The sequence below is a fragment of the Lutra lutra genome, chromosome 6 (assembly GCF_902655055.1).
Source record: "Lutra lutra chromosome 6, mLutLut1.2, whole genome shotgun sequence".
In the NCBI taxonomy this organism is placed as follows: Eukaryota; Metazoa; Chordata; class Mammalia; order Carnivora; family Mustelidae; genus Lutra; species Lutra lutra.
Genome location: NC_062283.1, coordinates 52,451,059 through 52,472,490, shown reverse-complemented (window position 1 = coordinate 52,472,490; position 21,432 = coordinate 52,451,059). Strand labels below are relative to the sequence as shown.

The 21,432-nt window shown below is 42.8% G+C and overlaps 1 long non-coding RNA gene across 1 annotated transcript; it reads left to right on the top strand.

Annotated features, from left to right (window-relative positions):
- Nucleotides 1–18,291: 18,291 nt before the first annotated feature.
- On the top strand, nt 18,292–20,908 carry LOC125102488 (uncharacterized). Its single transcript, XR_007128141.1, has 3 exons — nt 18,292–18,390; nt 18,684–18,946; nt 20,472–20,908. It is a non-coding gene; the product is annotated as an uncharacterized LOC125102488 (long non-coding RNA).
- The last annotated feature ends 524 nt before the right edge of the window (nt 20,909–21,432 follow it).

The following is a 21,432-nucleotide window of genomic DNA, read 5'->3' as shown; positions in this document are numbered from 1 at the left end:
TGTAGCCAGCTTCCCTGGCCTAATACCTGCGAGCTCTGCGACACTCAGACACCCCCGATCCTTCTGTGACCCTGCGGGACCTGGAGTCACACTGACCCCGCATGGGCTTCACCCCGGTTAAGCCTCTGGAGCGATGTCCCTCAGCAGAACAGACTTTTAAAAGTCCTGATTTTGTGCTCTGTTGCTCCGCTGCTTGCCGAGAGCTGGCCCCTCTCCCTGTGGTCTATCTTCCCGTCGCTTTGGATTCACTTCTCCGCCGGTCTTACCTTTCAGAAAGTGGTTGATTTTCTGTTTCTAGAATTGCTGTTCTTCTTCTCTTCAATCTCCCGTTGGATTTGTAGGTGTTTGCAATGGTTTGATAGGCTATCTAGCTGAACTCCTGCTACCTGATGTCGTCTCAGCCAGCTACTTCTCCGCCAGCTTCTACGTATTTATTTCTTAAAGGAAGGCCTTCTTCCTCCCACCTTAGCATTACCAGTAGCATTAGATGTTCTCTCCTGGAATGGGATGTCTGATGATGACCAACTTCTATCACATCAGTTCTTACCCCTCTGAAACTGAAGCTAAATTTTCTTGAACTTGTCTCAAAATTACAGAGTGTGTCCTATGTGTCTGGAGCATTATCATGCTTGCCTTCCATCCAGATAAAGAACAGCACTGAGGGATGGTCATTTTCTATACATTATCTCTAACAGTTCCACCAAATGTCTGCTATACTTGCAATTTCTTATAAATGGAAACCAAGGCCAGTGTTTAGAGGCTATATATGAAAAATGTTGACTTCTGGGGATTGGAATTATTATTATTTTTATATTTCTGAATATTTCCTAATGAGCAAATATACATTGTGTATGTGTGTGTGCATGCCTATGCATGATCAGAGAAATAAAAAGCTATTTAAAAATAAAAACTAAGAATTTTCCCAAGTCACAATCAGTAAGTAGGGTAAATAAATGTGAAACCTATACCTGGTGATGAAGCCCATGTTCAGTCTTTGTCTCATAAATTCAACAACTATTTATTGGTTGTCTCCAATGCTATGTGCCAGGCATTGTTCTAGGAGCAGTGGAAGCAATGAACAAAACAGGCAAGTCTCTGCCCTGATGGAGAGCATGCAGGGGAGAGAAAGATAATAAGTAATAAACAAAGGCAAATCATATACCAGATGCTGGTCAATGCTGTGTAGAAAAAGAAAACAGAGGAAAGGGGATAAGGAAGTGCAGGGTAGGATAGGAGTTAACCAGGCATATGACTGAGAGTGATCGTACCAAGTAATCTAATTTGTTTAACCTGGAATGTCAGTCAAATCAGTAGTTTGCATTGTACCAAAATGCTTGCATGCCTGTCCTGCAAGGAACAAAAAGAATGATACTCACCCTTTCCCCCACTTATCTGCATTGAGTGTAGGAAGGCTTTTCGCAGAATCTGGTAGATTGTGAACACATTTCTAATAAATTGGTCATGTGGATATTGTCCAAATCTTCTTTTGGCCTCCCTTGGATTACAAATGACATCAAAGTGCCAATATTGAAAGGACAGTCCACCCAGTCAGAAGGAATTGAATTTCACAATCACGATAGAACCTAAATTCTGAATTAATGTGTATTAGGAAGGGCCAAACCAAGAAATCAGTTATGGAAAAATTTAGGCACATTCAAAAGTCTAAGCATTTTTTTAAGTCTTTCATGCAACTGATTCATTCCTGTTTTTTACCCTGTTCGTTATCATTGATGATTACTTTTTAGTCTACACAGAAAAAAAGTTTTTGGCAGCACATATCTTGTCTCTCTCCCCTCCATGCGAAACCGCTGGTGGTGGGTCGGAATGGAGATGGCCTGACCTATGAATTGTTTAATAATCATCTCTACTTTCTGGAGTATTTCAATTACTTGAATCTTTGAACTGAAATATCTGTAAGTACTTTCCTTTATCTGAATTCCTTTCTGGGAGGAAGCCCAATATTCTTTTTTTTTTTTTTTTAAGATTTTATTTATTTATTTGACAGAGAGAGAGAGAGAGGGAACACAAGCAGAGAGAGTGGGAGTGGGAGAGGGAGAAGTAGGCTTCCCACGGAGCTAGCCTGACATGGGGCTTGATCCCAGGACCCTGGGATCGTGACCTAAGCCAAAGGCAAAAGGCAGACAATTAATGACTGAGCCACCCAGGTGCCCGGAAGCCAGATATTCTAAGAGCTTTGTTTCCTAGGCCTCCCACTGAGGTTGTTGAGGACTATCTCTATGGTAATAAAATGAACACCCTAGATGCAAGATGCCCCCCGCTGAATGAATACTCTTGTTCTGGAGCATAAGATCCAGAGGGCAAAGGGCTCCCTGAAGAGATGATGTCCAAACTGAGCAATGAATGGCCAGAAGGAGACATGTATAAAGAAGGATTCCAGGCAGAGAAGCAGCCAGTCCTAGTGACCCTCCTTCTATGTTCCTCTCACTCTAAGAGAGACTTGTGCCAAATGGTGGGTGCCTAGGGTACCCCTCTACTGCCCCCTGCAGCCCTGCCAGGCTGGGGCAGATTGATTTGAACAGAGGAAAAGAGAGGCAAGGCTCCCTTCCTGTCCAGAGTTTGGGGAGAGGAGACCACTTTCCCTTTTCCCACCTGGCTATCCTATAAAGAATGGGGGTAGGGCACCTGGGTGGCTCAGTGGGTTAAGCCGCTGCCTTCGGCTCAGGTCATGATCTCAGGGTCCTGGGATCAAGTCCTGCATCGGGCTCTCTGCTCAGCAGGGAGCATGCTTCCCTCTCTCTCTCTCTCTGCCTGCCTCTCTGCCTACTTGTGATCTGTCCCTGTCAAATAAATAAATAAAATCTTAAAAAAAAAAAAGAATGGGGGTAGACGTGGGTAGGTTAGGGAGCAGTTCTCGAATGGGGACTTCTCCATCAACCCTGTGGGAAGGCAGCTGCCTCAAGCTGCTGGATGTGGTAGTGACTTTTCCCCTTTCCTCCTGGCTTCAGCAAAATTCCCTACAATAGGAAAAAGCATGTACCTGATACCCTATTCCCTTGGTCTAATAGCCATCATTTGGGGAGTATTGGAAGGTGGGATCTGGAGAGTGAGGAAGCCTTTGTGAGCCACTCAAGCCATGAAAAGTAAAAGACTTTCTGGACAACTGCAGCCTTTCAAGGGATGAGTGCTGGGAGTGAACTTGGGACATGAGCTTGGGATTCCACCCTTGCTCGTGTGGAAATGAGCAGAAATATCTGCAAATGGCAGCTGAAAATATTCAAAGTCTAGATGAGGCTTTTGCCATTTGGAAGCGAACCAAGCTCAGTAATGACTTTGTACCTGTTTATCTGAAGCCTCTTAAAATGATCATCCTGAGAGAGCAGAAATATTAATACACTTGAACAAGTCAGGGTTCGTGAGTTGAATAAAACAACCAAATTTATGAGTTTTAGGGCCCAAATGGGTGAGAAGTTGGTCAAGATTTCACTCTTTTCCCTTCAAGACAGCTAAACAGGCTTCACTTTTCTTTTGCCCCAGTTAGGAAGGGTCTCAGATAATTCAGCAGCATAACTCCATATGACTGGAGGCTGTACTAAGTGATGATCTCAGCTGCAGGTTTGAATATTTAAAAACACTGTGCGTGGGATACCTGGGTTAAGTGGGGTAAGCAGATGATTGTTGATTTCGGCTCAAGTCATGATCTCAGGGTCCTAGGATCAAGCCCGCCCTACCCACACCCCACCAGCCCAGGGTCTGGGCTCCATGCTCAGCAGGGAGTCTGCTTGAGAATTCTCTCTTCCTCTGTCTCCCTGCTCATGCACTCTCTCTCTAAAATAAATGAATACATGGTTTTAAAAAATTTAAAAAAAACCCACAAAACCACCGTGTGGAGCATACTCAGACCTGTGCCCACAATCAGTTCTAAGGAGCTGATCAGACTGAGTACAGCCCTTAACTAACAGACACCATGACAGATACCAGAGGCGTCCCCTGAATATGTGCCTTTCCTCTCTAGCAAATGAAATTTTCCGTGGAGAGCTGAGCTGTGCCGCTGGGCAGAATTTGCCCTGCATGACCCAACCTCTCCTCTTTCTCTACCCTCTCCTTGTACCTTCTATCCCTTTGCTTGGCACTCTTCAGACACATCGGCCAGCTTTTCGTTCCTTAAATGTGCCTCGTGGCCTTTGCACTTGCTGTTCCCTCTGCCTTGAAGTTTCCTCGTGGGGCTCACCCCTTCCTTTCTCTCAGGTCACAGCTCTTCTCAGGTGTGATCTTCTCAGAGATGCCCTCCCTGGCCTCATCAGTCACCACTCGGTAGCTCTCTATGAAGTGACTGTACTTTATTTCCTTTAAAGCAGGTACTGCAATCTGACAACCTATTTATTTACTTACTCTCTCCCTCTAGCAGAGGTGGTGACTTCACCTGTCTTACTCACTGCTCTATCCCCAGCACTTACTCATTGTTCAACTAATAATTGTTGAGTAAATGAAGTGAATGTTACTCTTCTCCTGACATTTTCTTCTATTTGGATTGTGACCAAAAGAAAAAAAAAAATCACAGAGGTGTAATGTGACAGTCGGTAGGAAAAGTGAGGTCATCTATGCCCGTTTCTTCACTTTGGGATGGGCAGGTGGGGGCTGGGGCTCCAAGGTGACTTGCCCAGCATCACATGGCTTATCAAGGGCAGAGTCCAGAATAAAGCCTCGTCTCATGATTCAAGCTGGAGCCCATGCGCAGGGTTAGGCTCCAAAACAATTGGATTTTGTGGCCAAGTGAACAGTAGAAAGGGATGTATGATGAAAGGTGGGAGGAAAGACTGGAAAGAAAATATTAGAAGAATTCTTAAAATAACAGGGAGAGGTAAAAAGATCTCACAATAACAAAAAAAGGAAAACATATGTGTGGGAAGAGTAGTCATTGTTATCGGCAGTGGGAAAATCAGTATAATCTGCTGCATTCTATCCCAGGGACTCCCTGATAGCCAGTGTGTGTGAGAAGCGGGTGTGGGCTGCTCTGTGGGGACAGCATTGACGTGGAGGTGCCATGACAGGCTGGGGAGGGCATGCCCTGCCTGCAGACATTCGCAGTCACTTACACGCTGTTCTGGATAAACATAAACTTTTTGGGGGGCTGGATTCAGCCTGGGGTAGTCTGTTTGAGTCCCCTAACATAAACCCTCAAATCTGCTTGGTTCTTGGGTTATACCAAATATATCATGAACTTGAATTGTGGTCCAGTGTCAAGCAGATAGATCTACTCTGATGGGAGAAATGAGGGGGAAAAGCCTCATTTTTCATTTGGGTTGCTTCTAAATCTAAGTCATCTTCTTTTTCTACAGAAGCCACATTCAGGGTTTGACAAGTAAGTGACTGCTCAGGCAGAAAATCAGTCAGGAGATGTTGCAGAGAAGAGGGGCTTGGTTTGTTGGCTAGTGTTGCATACTCACCAGTCTACACACAGACCATTGTTTTCTTTATTTGGACTCTGGGCTGTGGCAGATTATATCTGAGCCAGGAAAATGGTCAAATACTCTGAAAAGAGGTCATCCTTGGTCACTGGAGTGGGATCCCAGAATTTTTCATTGTGATAGGAAGGAAGTCTGTGGTTGGATTACAGAGCAAGGGCAATGGAAAAAGTTAGGGGACGGGTCTAGGTATTAATGTCAAGGAGGGATATAGTGAGAGCAATCAGAAGGGTTCCAAGTAATTAAGGGAGAACTCTTTAAATGAAAACATCTCTGAGACCTAAGAAGACTCTCCAGGGTTTCACCAATCAGTCTATTTAGTGGGGTTTAACTTAAAGTCCCTGTGTCACAGCAGCTTGAAGGTAAGTTCTCTTGGTTTGTTAATATTCATTAATTCATTTACTCAAATATTATTTTTGGGTGTCTCGCATGCCCTAGGCACTCAGAGGCTAAGAATACAACAGTAACAACAGTAACAGAACACCGTGGGTTCACAGAGCTCAAATTTAGTCATGGAGATAGAACCTTAATAAGTAAATCACATAGTGGGTTGAGTTTCACCGGAGAGGTACTCTGAAGGGCGCTTCACGCAGGTCTGATTTTCATGTGGGAAAGAAGGATGGCATTCCTGAGAAAGAGATGGCCAAATGCAGAGCTGAAGGAAAGGTATGAGTCCACCAGGTAGTACCTGGGGAGAGAGATTCCAGGAGGAAGGAGCACCATGTGCAAAGATGTTGTAGAGGCAGGAGACGCAAGGAGACCCCTGGAGCTGGAGCTGAGCAGGGATGAGTTAGAGTGTGAAACAGGATCAGAGTGATAGACGGGGCTAGACTGTGTGCATTGCAGACCCTCCCAGGAAATTAAAATAGACCAAGCAGAATCTGAACACATTCCAGGGGTAAAATTCAAAAACGTCTGAATAATACCAGCATGGGTAAGCATGGGAAAGCAGAGGTCTTCTGGAATGCTGGGCGACACCTTCCTGGAGGACGGTTTGGTGAAGCTTATTACAGCTGACTCTTGAGTACCGCGGGCAAGGGGTGTGAGGAGCGCCGACCACCCTCACAGTGGAAAATCCAGTATAACTTTTCACTCCCCAACAGCTTAACTACTGATCGCTTTCTGTTGATCAGGAGCTTTACTGATCATGAAGATAGTCAATTAACACATATTTTGTATGCTTTTTGTATACACAGTATTCTTACAATAAAGTAAGCTAGAGAAAAAAAAATGTTAATAAAACCAAAATGTTAATAAAACCATAAGGAAGAGAGAATACATGTTCAGTGCTGTGAAAATCTGCATGTAAGTGGGCCAGCACATTTCAAATCTTTTGTTCAAAGGTCAACTGCAGAAGCCTTTCCATCATATCCTTTGACACAACAGCTCTACTTCCAGGAACTTATACTAAAGAAATACTCAGAGTAGGGCACTAAGATAGTATTATAAAACTTTGCACAAAGGGGAATTTCACTGATGGGAAGTTGTTACTTTTCTCTTTCTCTTAATTTTTCTTTCTGAGTATACAAATCAGTTTATCTGAATAGAGTTTTTTTTTTTCTGCCTCTGTCCATAACAAAGTAAAAAAAAAAAAACCAAAGGGGGTATAACTCAGTGGTAGAGCATTTGACTGCAAACATAAAAACTAAGCATTGTTCATTTGGTCAATTTGATCAATATCGGTCAATATTTGGTCACTATCAGAGTTGATTCCACAGAGAATACAGATATTTGCTAAGAACGTGGAGATTTAAGGTGAGACAAAGCTCAACCACAGGCTGTCTTGTGGAACTTGCTATTGAAGCTACCATTCAGGAGCCACAAATCCCTGCCCCTCTGGGGCTCCCATCCTAGGTAGGGTGGTTCTGCAACATGGCAGCGGGGCATGTGCTGCTGATGCCTGCAAGTGATTTGGGTCAGTTTTCCCGCCTCCTGTAACACGGTGCCGTGGGTAGATGCATTATAAGCCTTCAGGTCTACGACTGTGATTTTGAAATGTGATTTAACTGTGGTTCCACGCTTTTTGGCATGTCATCAAGAATGAAGGCTACCAACCATCCCCCAAGCAGAGATACGATCATGTTAATATTCAGCATCATGGGACGTCCAGGGCTCCAGTAAACCATAAATGAGCCCTAACTTTATGTGCAGAGTGGAGAACACAGATTTTTGCCTGCTTCCAATGTTTATCTGACCAGGGAACAAGAGATAAAATAACCTGTTTTCTTTCCCTGAACCTATTTTCTTATGGAGATAACTATAGTAACATCTCATCAGGTTATTTCTGAGGATAAATGAGCTAATACGAATGAAGACCTTAGAGCCAGGTGTGCTCCAGTGTTGACTGGCCCTACCAACATTAGAGAGATGCCATGAGAGATTAAATTTTCCAAATTCAAAGTTTTGAAGCCCCTGGGAGGAAAATGCTATTACTGAAGACAGGGCGTGGGGGAATGTCTAAGGGGATCCTTGAAATTCCTGCTTCCAGAAATTGAGTCTTTTTGTAGCCCTAAAGGGCCAGGAACATGACTGCTTAGTGCCGGGAACAAGAGGCAGGTGGGTCTGAGCAGTGGCCAGAGCTAACAACAGTGTCTGAGTGGGGAGGCCCTGGCGGTATGTTTGTGGAGGCAAATTAAAGGAAGCAAACTTTGACCTGACATAAAGAATAAATGATTACCTTGGAAAAAGCCCTCTCAAGATAGCCACAGGCTATGTGATTTTGTAGTAAGCACAAACCTCCAAAATCCTAATGAGTCTTATTCCGTATTTAGAGAGTATGTCTTCCTGACATCTTTCCTTCTTATGTCTTTCCTTGACATCTTTGAGAAATAGTTTGTGAAGGCTCTGTACACAGACTCTAAAGTCGGAAATTCCTGGCTTTATATCCTGCCTCTGCCACTCTCTTGGCTGTGTGAACTCACACAAGTTAATGAACCTCTCTGTGCCAGGGACAATATTAATTATTCCCATTTCATTGAGCTGCTGTGAAAATTCAGATAACATAAGTAAACTGTTTCAACATTGACTAGCACTTACCAAGATGCTATTATTATAATCGGTTTTTCTTTTTTCCTCTTCTGGTCCCTAGACCCCTCATTACTTTTAAAGATGCCTGGTGCCTTTCTGGATTCTCTTTTTCCTTTACCAAGCCTGGGGGACCCACCCTGTCCCTTCACAGTAACATCCTCCAACCCTCTGGATCACCTGCCACCATGACCCAAAGGTTGATTGCTGAAATGGAGCGGGTGCCATGGGAATTAAACTGCGTGTCTGTGTTATCTAATGGGTGTCAACGCTTCTGCAAGGAAGTCAAGGCTAAGACAATTCAAGAATACCTGCTCTGAAGTCAGATGCAACTGAGTTCAGATCCTGCCTCAGATGACAGTGTACTCAGCACCAGACAACATGGTCTCTCATGCCTCCATTTGTTCCCCTGTGACATGGGGTACAGGGTCAGCTGGGCTGGACATCTCTGTGCCCCACCAGATGTCGATCTACCCTTCCCTGCTGGGCACTGTGCCTTGAAGCTCCCTTGTCCTCTGGCTCCACCTGGGAAGCACCCAGAGGTAGTTTCACGCAGCTGCCTCCCGGGAGGGTCCCCAGGTTCAGATTCCTTCATATGCACCTTGAATGCCACTGCTAAGCACCAAACACTGGCCCCCCAGGAGTAAGGCTAACTGTGTAGCCTGTAATTTGACATGGTTCCTGATCTGACAGGAGTCTGACTTTAATTTCCTCTTATTGCCCTTGATGGACCCTCATGCTGATGACATCAAATTCCCATGTCCACACGATGCCCGACCTTGTGCCTCGACTTCTGCTGCTCCCTGCTAGGCCCTGACTGCACAGGACTAAATCCTACCTTTTGCTTTGGCCTGGCTCAGGTGCCTTTAAGGCTTTCTTCCCCTTGACTCCCAAACCTGGGGATTGTTCTCTTGCAAGCCCTCCAGTGTCCTTTGTGTCTCTTTCTCTCAGCACTTTATCCCTTCCTGCTTTGCATTACAATTGTGCATATCATTTCCCCTGCTGTTCTCTAAGTCCCCTGGGGAAATGTCCATATTTTACTCATCCTGTGCCACCCACAGCTGCTGGCCCACACAGACTGCTCAACAGGTACTTTATGAATGGTGGACATGGCGGCACCTGTGGGTGACGTCCAGGAGCTGGGTGCACGTCTCAGAAAAGCACTCATTTGGGGTGTTCTTCAGCGATAGGAGCCAGCACCGCGTTCTTGTACAGATGGAAGGGATGTATTGACGGAAGGGATGAGGAGTAAATGCATCTCTAACCTCTCTTTTGGATCACTGCTACTTATAGTTCATGACAAAACACGGTCTAAAAAGGCTTGCTGGGGTAACCCTGCATGCATGATGATATTCCAGAACAGATGGCAGGCTCTGGCGGGGAGGGGAAAGTGTGAGGGGAGAGTGTAAAGGGAAATTGTCACTCTCTGCCTGCCAACCAGGAAAAGTGGGATACCTCCTCCATGCTGGCATCTTTTCGATTCCCCTTAGAACATGAAGACACGCCATAATGAATTAACACTTACGTCTCAGCGATAAATTCAGTCAAGATGTTTTGAACTTGCACTTTGTGTCCCAGTGCTGCCATGGGCCTTGGGGGATACTGGGGACCAGAGGCAGGGTCTCTGTCCCAAATTTATTGCTCAGCTTTACCTGGGAAGCAAAATCTAAAAACAATACATCCACAGAGAGGAGGCCTGTGGAGGGGCTCATTATTTTGACAACTCTGCCCTAAAGCCATTCATGAGCTGAAATCATTTTAATACAATTTGAGGTCACTTACGTGAGCCAGATTGTGCCTGAGTTACTCTCTGGGAAGAATAAGGTTCCTTTGAGGTAGCCAGGGGTAAAAATAGCTTACGGTGGACTTTAACTTAGAGCTAAACATGTTACCTCTTATGAAGCAACCATCACTGGCTACCTGCCTCTCTGGCTCCAGACTGACCCTCTACTTTTGTCCCTCATCTCAGAAATGTCAACCGAGGCACTGCTCATGGCCATTTGAGGGAAGCGCCGGGAACGGTCTTGGATCTTGTGGGCAAAGCACGGGGGCACAGGCGGCCTGCTGGGGCTGCTGCTGGCAGGAGGAAGCAGGTTGGGTTACGGGATACCCAGCAAGTGGACACATGTCCTCCTTTCCCCTGAGCTTCCACCTAGCTGGTATTTGGGATTAGTTTACGTAGCCCATGGCTGGGAATGAAGAAATGAAATTTCACATTTTTTAAATGCCACTTAATCTCCTGGTAATTGCCTGATTCTTGTAGTTCTTGTCTGTTTTCCCAGCAGCCTCCTTCACAGAGTGGTTGGGAAGATGAGCGAAACAGGTTCAGGTGCTTAGGAGAGCACCGGCACGCAGTCGGCTTGCAAAAATATTAGTTGTTAAATACAAAATTCATCACTTGCTTCCCTGTGTCTCAACCTATTCACTCCTTGAGAGCAGAACATATATTTGAGTCCTCCTTGATTCAACCTAGCAAAGGCATATGTAAATCCTTCCTTTCTTTATTCTTTAATGCTTTCTGATAATATATCCTAAAAAAGTAATTTTTAATCTTAACTGCTATAAATTAGTCCACTTCCTTTTTTATGCCCACATTTTTATTACAAATATCCCTCAATCCAGCACCAACTGGTTCGAAGAAAAGGACCCTACCTCTCTTGACCAGCAGGGCTCGCCCGCTTAGAGCTGCATTTGTAGTGGTTCAGGGAGGGTATTTGTGTCCCCTCGCTTGTGAAGGTCTTTTCTTTCCTCTTCTTCTTCTTGTTTTTTTTTTTTTTTTTCCCTTGCTACAGATGATCAGAAATCACTTGCAGCTGCTCTAATGACCCCGTCCCAAGGAAAGCCACTCTAAAAATAGAATCAAAGGGAACAAATGGTCTGCCTGACAACCTATTTTGAGGGGCAGGAGGCTGGAGGAGTCAAGAAATGAAAGTATGTTATAGAAGAGGATGAGAAGTACACAGATCTGGAAAGTTTTAAGGCATGATTTTTGCCAAAAAGCTCAATTGGTCAAGTTCATAGCTATGTGCCATCTATAGAGATTAAGTTAAACATGTAACATTGCCAGTATCAGTTACAGCCTAAGGTTCTGAAGTTTTATATGATGCTTCTTATATATAACAATGTCCTCAGTATCTTAGGAACCCAATTTAAAATATTTTCATAGTAAATGGAAATTACTTTGTTTTGGTGTTAAGAAGAAACCCTTGAAATGGTGTTAAGGAGAAATGGTGTTTGAAATGGTGTTAAGGAGAAAACCCTAAAGACTCCACCAAAAAATCTTGGAAGTTATAAATGATTTCAGTAAAGCTGCAAGATATAGAACAGTATAGAGATCTGCTTCAATTAAATAACATATTGTTTACAGTTGCACCAAAATAGCAAAATATCAGGAATAAACAATCAAAGAGGTGAAAGACCTATATTCTGAAAACTACAAAACATTGATGAAAGAAATTCAAGACAACAGAAAAAAAAAAGGAAAGACATTCTATGATTGGAAGAACAAATATTGTTAAAATGTCTATACTACCCAAAGCAATCTATACATTTAATGCAATCCTTATCAAAATTTTTCATAGAGCTAGAGTGAACAATCCTAAAACTTGTATGGGTCCAGAGAAGACCCCAAATAGCCAATGAAATCTTGAAAAACAAAACAAAACAAAACTGGAGCTATCACAATTCCAGCCTTCAATATTCAATACTTTATATTACAGAGCTGTAGTAATCAAAACTGTGTGGTACTGGAAAAAATAGACATATGGATCAATAGAACAGAACAGAGAATCCAGAAATAAACCCACAATTAAATGATCAATTAATCTTCAACAAAGTAGGAAAGAAAACACAATGAGAAGAAGTCTCTTCAACAAATAGTGTTGGGAAAATGGGACAGCTACATGCAAAATAATAAAACTGGGCCAGTTTCTTACACCACATAAAAAAATAAATTCAAAATGGATGAAAGACCTAAATGTGAGACCTGAAATAATAAAAATCCTAGAAGAGTACACAGGCAGTAATTTTTATGACATTGGCCATAACAACATCTTTCTAGATATGTCTCCTGAGGCAAGGGAAACAAAGGCAAAAATAAACTATTGGGATTATATAAAAATAAAATCTTCTGTACAGAAAAGGAAATAATCATCAAAGCTAAAAAGCAATTTCCTGAATGGGAGAAGATATTTGCAAATGACATGTCCAATATATAGCCAATATATATTTTGGTGAATATCCAAAATATATAAAGAACTGATAACAACATCCAAAAAACTAATAATTCCATTAAAAAATGGGCAGAAGCCATGAGCAGACAGACATTTCTTCAAAGAAGAAATCCAGGTGGCCAATAGACATATGAAAAGATGATCAGCATCACTCATCATCAGGGAAATGTGAATCAAAACCCCAATGAGATATCACCTCACCCCTGTCAGAATGGCTAAAATAAAAAATACAAGAAACAATTAAGTGTCAGTAAGAATGCAGAGAAAAAGGAATCCTTTTGCACTGTTGATGGGAGTGCAAACTGGAGCAGCCACTGTGGAAAACAGTATGGAGATTCCTCAAAAATTTAAAAATAGAGCTACCCTACAATTCAGTAGTCACACTATTGGGTATTTACCCCCAAAATACAAAAACACTAATTTAAGGGGATACATGCACCCCTATGTTTATTACAATATTATATATAATAGCCAAACTATGGAAGCAGCCCCAGTGTTCACTGATAGATGAATGGATAAAGAAGTGATCAATACACACACACACATATATATAATGGAACACTACTCAGCCATAAAAAATAATGAAATCTTGCCATTTGCAACAACACAGATGGAGCTAGAGAGTATAATGGTAAGAGAAATGAGTCAGTCAGAGAAAAACAAATACCATATGATCGCACTGATGTGTGGAATTTAAGAAACAAAACAAATGAGCAAAGGGGAAAAAAAGAGAGAAACAGAAACCAAGAAAGAAACTCTTAACTATGGAGAACAAATAGATGGTTACCAGAGGGGAAGTGGGTGGGGGATGGGTGAAATAAGAGTACGCTTATCATGGTGAGCACTGAGAAAAGGGTAGAATTGTTGAATCATTGTATTGTATACCTGAAACTAATATAACACTGCACATTAATAATACTGGAATTAAAATAGAAAACTTACTGAAAAAATAAAATGAAATGGTGTCAAGGGCCTTCCAAGTTTTTAACTCTTCAGAGAACATCTTTGGTAATGCCATGGTACTAAATGAGCACTTACTAAACACGTACGTAATGTCACCCTGGACTTGCTCGATGAACTCACAGCTTGAAGCCTTGCCAGGAGACCCTCTTGTTTCTGTGGACGTCCAATTTTTCCGTCTCCCTGGGTAAACTGGAGGTGATCTAAAGGAGGGAAAAGCAAATCAAACAGCAGACTCACACACCTACCATTTGAGTGGACTGATGTTAATATATGGAAGCCCCTAGCACGTGTATAGAACCATCAACTTTTTTTAGTCTATATTCTTGCATAGGGTTTTTAATCATTATAGATGTAATTATACTGTATATACAGTTATACATTTTGCTTGTTCATTTATTTCATCAGTATTTTCACCCACATTACATTCATTACATCTTTTTTTAAAAGTTTATTTATTTAAGTGATCTCCACACCCAACATGGGGCTCGAACTCATGACCTCGGGACCAAGAATCACATGCTCCCCTGACTGAGCCAGCCAGGCTACCCTCATTATATCTTTTAAATTACTTTGCTTAAAAATGTAAACAAATAACATAGAAGTGAGTCAAGTGAAAAGTAAAAGCTCTCCTCTCTTCTGTTTGTTAACCCAAGAGGCACTAGTTCTGGTAAAGTCTTCCAGAGCTTTTTATCTATGAGTGTCTGTCTGTGTCTAGGCAAGCAAGTTTATGCATAGATTAATTTTTCTTTACATTTATGGGATCAATCTAAACATCAGGTTTGGCAACTTGCTTTTTTCACTTAGTAATGGGTTGTCAGATTTAGCAAGTAAAACTACAGGATGCCCTGTTAAACGTGAGTTTCAGATCCATAAGAATTTTTTTCAACATAAATATGTCTCAGATTCTGCATGAAATAAACTTATACTAAAAAATGATTCACTGTTGACGTGACATTCAAATTTCACTGGGCGTCCTGTCTTCTTATTACTACAAACACATTTCTGTATCTGCATGTTTAGGTTTATCTGTTTGTTTAAGCTGGCATATGGTTTCACATGTCTCAATGTGGCCATGCAATCTTGGTTGGTAACAGAAGTAGAAACAGGGGTAATTTTTCTCTTCTTATTTTTCCTTATTTGTCACTACCAAAGGTTTATCACTGTATGTGCTTTGTAGGGAGATTAGGTCCTGTGAGCTTGGAAGTCCTCTTCATCCACAGAGCAGCACCTTGATTGGTGAGGCCATGGAAACCTGGGACTATGGAATGTTCTATTACTCTGCCTTATAGAGGCAGAAGACCCCGTGGAACATCCAGGAGGAAGGAACTGAGGAGAAGACCTAGCCAGCACCTCAGGAGTCCTCAATCTCTGCCGACTTCCTCAAAATCATCTAAGTCATCCTCTAGTGCCTGGGAGGGGTTGGCAGAATCTTCTTGGTGGGGTGCCCTGAGCCCAGACTAGGAATTGTATAAAGCCCTAGGTTCCCCATGGGCTCTGGTTCCTTTTCCTCCCTTTTGGGGGCAATCTCTGGTCCTCTACCCTCCACTCCCCATATGTGGTTGACTAGATGCCCTGAGGAGGAGGGGGACTTTGTGCGTATGGGGTCTTCTGGGATTCCTGGGGCTGGGTCCCAGTTCTAGGAGGGAGGTTTGGCAAGTAGATCATCTCCACTATCTGTATTTCTCACATGGAACTGCATAAAATTGGGCAGCCAGCATGGGGCTGACAGACTGATTTTCAGTGACTCAAGTTGTTTATACAGACAAAGCCCTGGCAAATAAGTTGTCCGCTTTACCCCACCAACCCTTGGGGTGGTCCTGGAGAAAACAAGTGAAAGGAAGAAGAGAATGGGAAGTTGGAGGGTTCCAAGTTGATAAAAACCCAGAGAGAAACAAAGAAACCCAGCTGAGAAGGCATCTGGGGAATGTCTATGGCCAGGTGTCTAAGAATTTTGTATATACTAATTTACTCACAACAACCCTGGGAGGTAGGAGTTACGACCACCCCAATTTACAAAAGAGGGGGACAGGATAAGGAAGGAAAGAAGGATGGGTAGAAGGAAGGAAGGAAGGAAAGAAGAAAGGAAGGGAGGAAGGGACAGATGGGGAAGGGAGAAATTGATTGGAGTCCAGAGAAATTAGGTATTTTTTTAAAAAATATTTATTTATTTGACAGAGAGAGAGATCACAAGTAGGCAGAGAGGCAGGCAGAGAGAGAGAGGAGGAAGCAGGCTCCCTGCTGAGCAGAGAGACTGATGCGGGGCTTGATTCCAGGACCATGGGACCATGACCCAAGCCGAAGGCAGAGGCTTTAATCCACGGAGCCATGCAGGCACCCCGAAATTAGGTATTTTACCCAAGATCACACAGCAGCTAGAAAGTGGAAGAGATGGCTTTTGGTCAATAGAGTTGACTCCAGAGCCTATGGTCCAAAACACTTGGTTACATGGGACTAATGTGGATTTTTAACTTGTTGACTGTAAAGCATGTGATAGGACTACTTGCCATTGCCCCCAACTTTCCAGTAAACTTTATTATACTCATGAATGCCTTGTTACATTTTAAATTTTGCTTTGTTTAGAAATCACTAAAGAAGATATTTCTTGTTTAGATCTACAATGTAGAGAAGCAGAAATGCCTGGGCAGCAGTGAACATGTGACCATAAGACTTTCTGGAGCCCACACAAATCTTTGGGAAGGCATATATATCAGTTAGGATACCAATAGGAAAGCCAACACCCTCCCAGGGTTTAACTAAGAAGTGGTGGTGTGGGGAGCAGAATTAAGGGAACCACTGAAGGAAGGTAAAGCACCAAGGGGCTGGCAAGAGAGAGAAGCCTTTATACTCCTTATCCTTAAGGGGCAAAGGGAGATAACTGTTATGGAGTCTAGAGAGAGTTGGGACCCTCAGAAGGCAGACGGCCTACGCAGAGCTGTGACAATGGAATGAAGAGCCACGGCAACATAGGAAAGAAGCAGAGAGAATAAATATCTCTTCCTCTTTCTCTTTTTGATTTCTGATATTCTGCAGGTGTTCCCAGTGGCCACACCAACCGAAAAGCTAAAGCGCAAGGGACCCTGACGAGGCAATCTAAAGGTCAGCTTCCAGAGACACAGAGGAGGCAGAGAAAGATGGCGGAGAGGCAGATATAAAACAACAGCAAGAGAACTGGAACTTTAACACACTCTGGGAGTGTGTGTGTGTGTGTGTGTGTGTGTGTGTGTGTGTGTATGTGTGTGTAGAAAGACCCTAGTTTCGATTTGAGTTCAGGCTCTAAGTTGGGCTTCAGCTGTTCCTAGACTTCACCAAAAGCCCAGATATATCCTAGGCAGACTGAACTCTGTGAAGGCATTTGCTTGGCCTCCCCAGGAGCCTGTGTACACCCTGAGGTCTCTCTGTGACTAAGAACACCTTTTGTGCTTGACTGAGTCAGTGTGCCAATCCCAGGGCTTGGCTGGAACCATCTGCCTTCCCAAGGCCAATGGCTAGGCATTGGTCACCTCTCTGGTGTCCTGCTGACTCTGGACTAGGCCCGCTGCCAGAGGGGCTCATTCTTTTCCGAAGCCAGTGATCCTGATGCATGAGGCATCATAGACTATTTCTGAGTGTTCAGCATTAGTCTTAACACAGCACAGCTCATGTAAGAGAAAGTACTTTGTGAATCATTATTTTAAAAAATTATATATGTCATTTGTAATCTTCATGTGCTATAGAAGTGACACATGATTCTTATTTGACTGGTTATTTTTGGTGAAAGCTTCATAGGATACAGCGGTTGCTTTTACATTTCATTAATCTTAAGACAGAGGACTTCTAGGCAAGGGTAATTATATTTCAGAATAAATTCCTCCTATGTAGGCTTTCATTTATTATCCTGGAAGTCCAATAGGGTCTACTTGTTTGGACTTGGAGTCATGCCATTCGATATCAGAATTGCTACCTCTTAGAAGAAGGTCAGTACTACACAGTAAAATGTGACTGCCATATTATGATGGTCTCTCTACTTTGTAAACCTGAAAATTAGGACAGGAACAAGAGTTAAAGTCTTTAGGAAGCGAACTGTTGTTAAAGCCATTAACAACTAATTTGCAACAAGTTATTTTGTCAGGTGCGTGTTGGCTATCCTGTCATCGGAGGCCGCGATGATTCATGTGTTCCTTGAGGATGGAGAAACGAAGGCTTTAGAAGGATGGAATGATGTGTTGATGGGAATTTTGCAGGGCAGGCTTACTCCGGATTCCAGTGGCAGTACCGGGGTCCTGTGGCTATGCTGAAGCCTTCTAGCACTCTGTGCTGTTACTTCAACGAACCCACATGAGTTGGTTATGGCTAATGTGATGTTCATGATTATGTGGTACAAGGTGGTGATATGACCTACGAGATTATCTTTGAAATATTTTGAAGTGTCATTTCATTCTTATCTTTCTCAATGGAGTGCTTGCTCTTTAGGCTAGGGATTTCTTGCCTTTTTCCCCCCTTCTCTGTTTTTCAGTGTTCCTTACCATCTTGGCTTTGGCTCTGTGGTTATTTCAATGTCACTGTCACCCAAATGGTTCTCAGCGAACTGATGCAGCTTCTCAGTGCTTCCAGACCCAAAGTCCTCCCAGGTGACAGGAGAGTGCAAAGCAGCCCAGAGAAGCTAGGAGAGAGAGGAGAGGGCCATATTCTGAATGCCATCCCACTGAAACCATCTACATGAAGGATAAATTCCACCTTTTCGTGGCTTGCTGAACTTCTAAGACCTGAAGGTAAGCCCAAAGGACACAGGTCTTAAAAATAAAAAACCAGAGGGGCACCTGCGTGGTGAAGTGAAGTGTCTGACTCTTGGTTTCAGGTCAGGTCATGATCTCAGGGTGGTGGGATCAAGCCCCATGTCGGGCTCCGTGCTCAGTGCGGAGTCTGCTTGAGATTCTCTCTCCCTTCGCCCCTCCCCCACCTCTAATGTAAATAAATAAATCTTAAAAAATAAGTAAGTAAACATAAAAAACCAGAAAACATAGAAGCAGGGCTAAACCTGAGATGCCCCCTGCTCTCCATACAGCCAAGACACCTGAAGATGTCACATTCTCAGTGGAATGAACTGGCGGGCTGGGCAAAAATCTGCCTCACAGCAAAAGGCACCGCCAAAAGCCGACAGTCAAACAAACCAAAAAAATACTGCTGATGGGGGAAAAAATGACAGTAACAACTTCTTCTCTAAGGATCTGTAATCAGAGGCCTGCCCTTCTGAGGATCTGGGATTCCAAGCCATACTCCCCGCTTAGTCGGGGGACACCCCAAACCTAGAAATGAAGTGATTCCCAGGTGACTGTCAGTCTTGGTACATTTGCACATCCTCTCCAGACAGAAAAACCCTCAGCAAGCTCCCGCGGGTTACTCAAATCTGAGCTCATAGTAAAAAATAACCAGATGCTCTAGGAAACATTATACCATGAGTGAGACTCACCAGAACCACAAAAACAAACCAAACAAACAGTTCTAGACCCCAGTAAGATTTCAGATCTTGGAATTATCAGACATAGAACACAGAATAATTATCCATGAAATATATACTTAAAGTGATATTACATATTTTTAGTATCCCATTTTAAAATAACAATTTTCCAATGGAGAAGACAGAGCCAAAATATTGGACAACAATAGTAGGTCAACCCAGAGGGAATGATTAGAGGTGTAAAATTTTTAAGATTCCTATATTTTTGGAAAGCAGAATCTGCATTTTATTTTACTTGGAGCTTTATTAAATTATACATATAATTTTAAAGGTGACCACTAAAAGAATACAAGTAGAGTGTATAATGTACAAGTAGAGTGAGAAAATAATCTGAAACACATCAGGAGGAAAAGAAAAAGAAACAAGCAAAAAATATATGGAAGAGATCACCAAGAAGATGGCAGAAATAAATATAATTTATCAGTAATTGTAAGAAATGTACACAGTAGTCTCCCTTTACCCATTGTTTTGCCTTCTGCGATTTCAGTCACCCACAGTCAACTGTGGTCCAGGAGCAGGTGACTCTCCTTCTGATGCATTGTCAGGAGGTCAGTAGTAGCCTAATGCTACGTTCCACTGCCCACGTCATTCACCTCACTTCACCTCATCGCACAGGCATGTTAGCCTCTCACATCATCATGAGAAGTAGGGTGGGGACAGGCACCTGGCTAGCTCAGTCAGTGGAGTGTGCAACTTTCCATCTCAGGGTTTTAAGTTCAAGCCCTACATTGGGTGTAGCAATTACTTAAAAATAAAATCTTAAAAAGAAGAAGAAGAAGAAGAGGAGGAGGAAGAAGAAGAAGAAGGAGGAGGAGGAGGAGGAGGAGAAGGCAGCGGCTAAGAAGAAGAAGAGTGAGTACAGGACAACAGGCTATTTTGAGAGAAAGAGAGAGAGAGACCACATTCACCGGACTTTCATTACAGTATGTTGTTATATGTATCCTGTTTTGCTATTAATTATTATTAATCTCTCACTGTGCCTAATTTATAAATTAGGCTTTATCATTTGTATGTATATATAGGAAAAAACAGTCTCTATAGGGTTCAGTACTTTTGCAGTTTCAGCCACCTGAAGGTCTTGGTTAAGGGAGAACTATTGTGCCAATTTTTTTAGCCTCGAATGTAATGTTTCTGATTGTAAAAGTGCATTCCCCCTCCCTGTGTGTGGCCTTGGGGCAGGTCCCACAGAGGGTGGTATGTGAGCCACGGTGGCTTTATCCTGTCACCCTGGACCAAGCATGACCTCAAGGTATCTGGCCTGAGGCCGCCATCAGCCAGCTTCTGAGATAATCATCTTGGTGGTAGATTACAATGGCCAATGTTTCTCTATTACAGCATCTTTTAGGAAGCTTGTTTCTCATGCTGAGTGTATATTCAACACTAAAAGGAAACCAGCCTCTGAAGGAAACAAGAAAGGTGGAGCCACGGAACTTTTGTTTCCAAGGAGGAGATTATCTTGAGGTGCGCAAAGCAACTACCAGAACACTCAAAGGATGAAAGGGACCCTTCAAAATCTGGGAGATCTCACTCGGAGCAGATAATAGAAATGAAAGGAAAGCAAATCTTGAAAAAAAAATGGAAGGACTTATGTTGGCTATCCAGAAAGTCAGGAAAAAGGAGAACTTTTAAAATGAATTTTTGTCCCAAGTCTGCTAAAGAAAAAAGAAGAAAGGATGAATTCTGGTGGAACAACAAGGCTCCGAGCATTTAGGAAAATATTCTCAGAGCATTTACATGGATTTTTAAGACAAAAAAATAAAGGCAAATGCTTTGCTGAGGCTTTTTCTTTGAACTTTTACTTAAGATGATGCTTCTATTAAAATGGATCAACATAGCGTATCCAAATTTAAAGCAGAAGTGAGAAGTACAGCCCATCCCATTTTAATGAACTCTTACTGGTTCGGGAAGATCAGCCATCACTAGGTGTAGCCCAGAAGACCCTGAAATACCTGATGTAGACTTAGGCTGCCACCAACTGGTAGACCATGTTTGTTCCGGCTCCGCTTTCCAGGAAGTACCACTGACTTTGGTATTTCCAGTCCTTGACCTTTGGACATTTCCTCTCTCCTGAAATGAAAGCTAAATCTAAAATCACACTTCAAGTGTCCCAAACTGGCTTTGCCTGTTGCTATTTTCCACCAAATAAATAGGCATTGGAGCTCGCTGGGACCCCACTCTTAACTTCTTGAGAAAGGGGTTCAGAGCTGTCCAACATCTGGTTAACCATTGCATCAGTTGAGAGTCTTTCATCTGGAAGGTAAGAATCAACTTCTTACATCCAAAAACCAGAATTTAT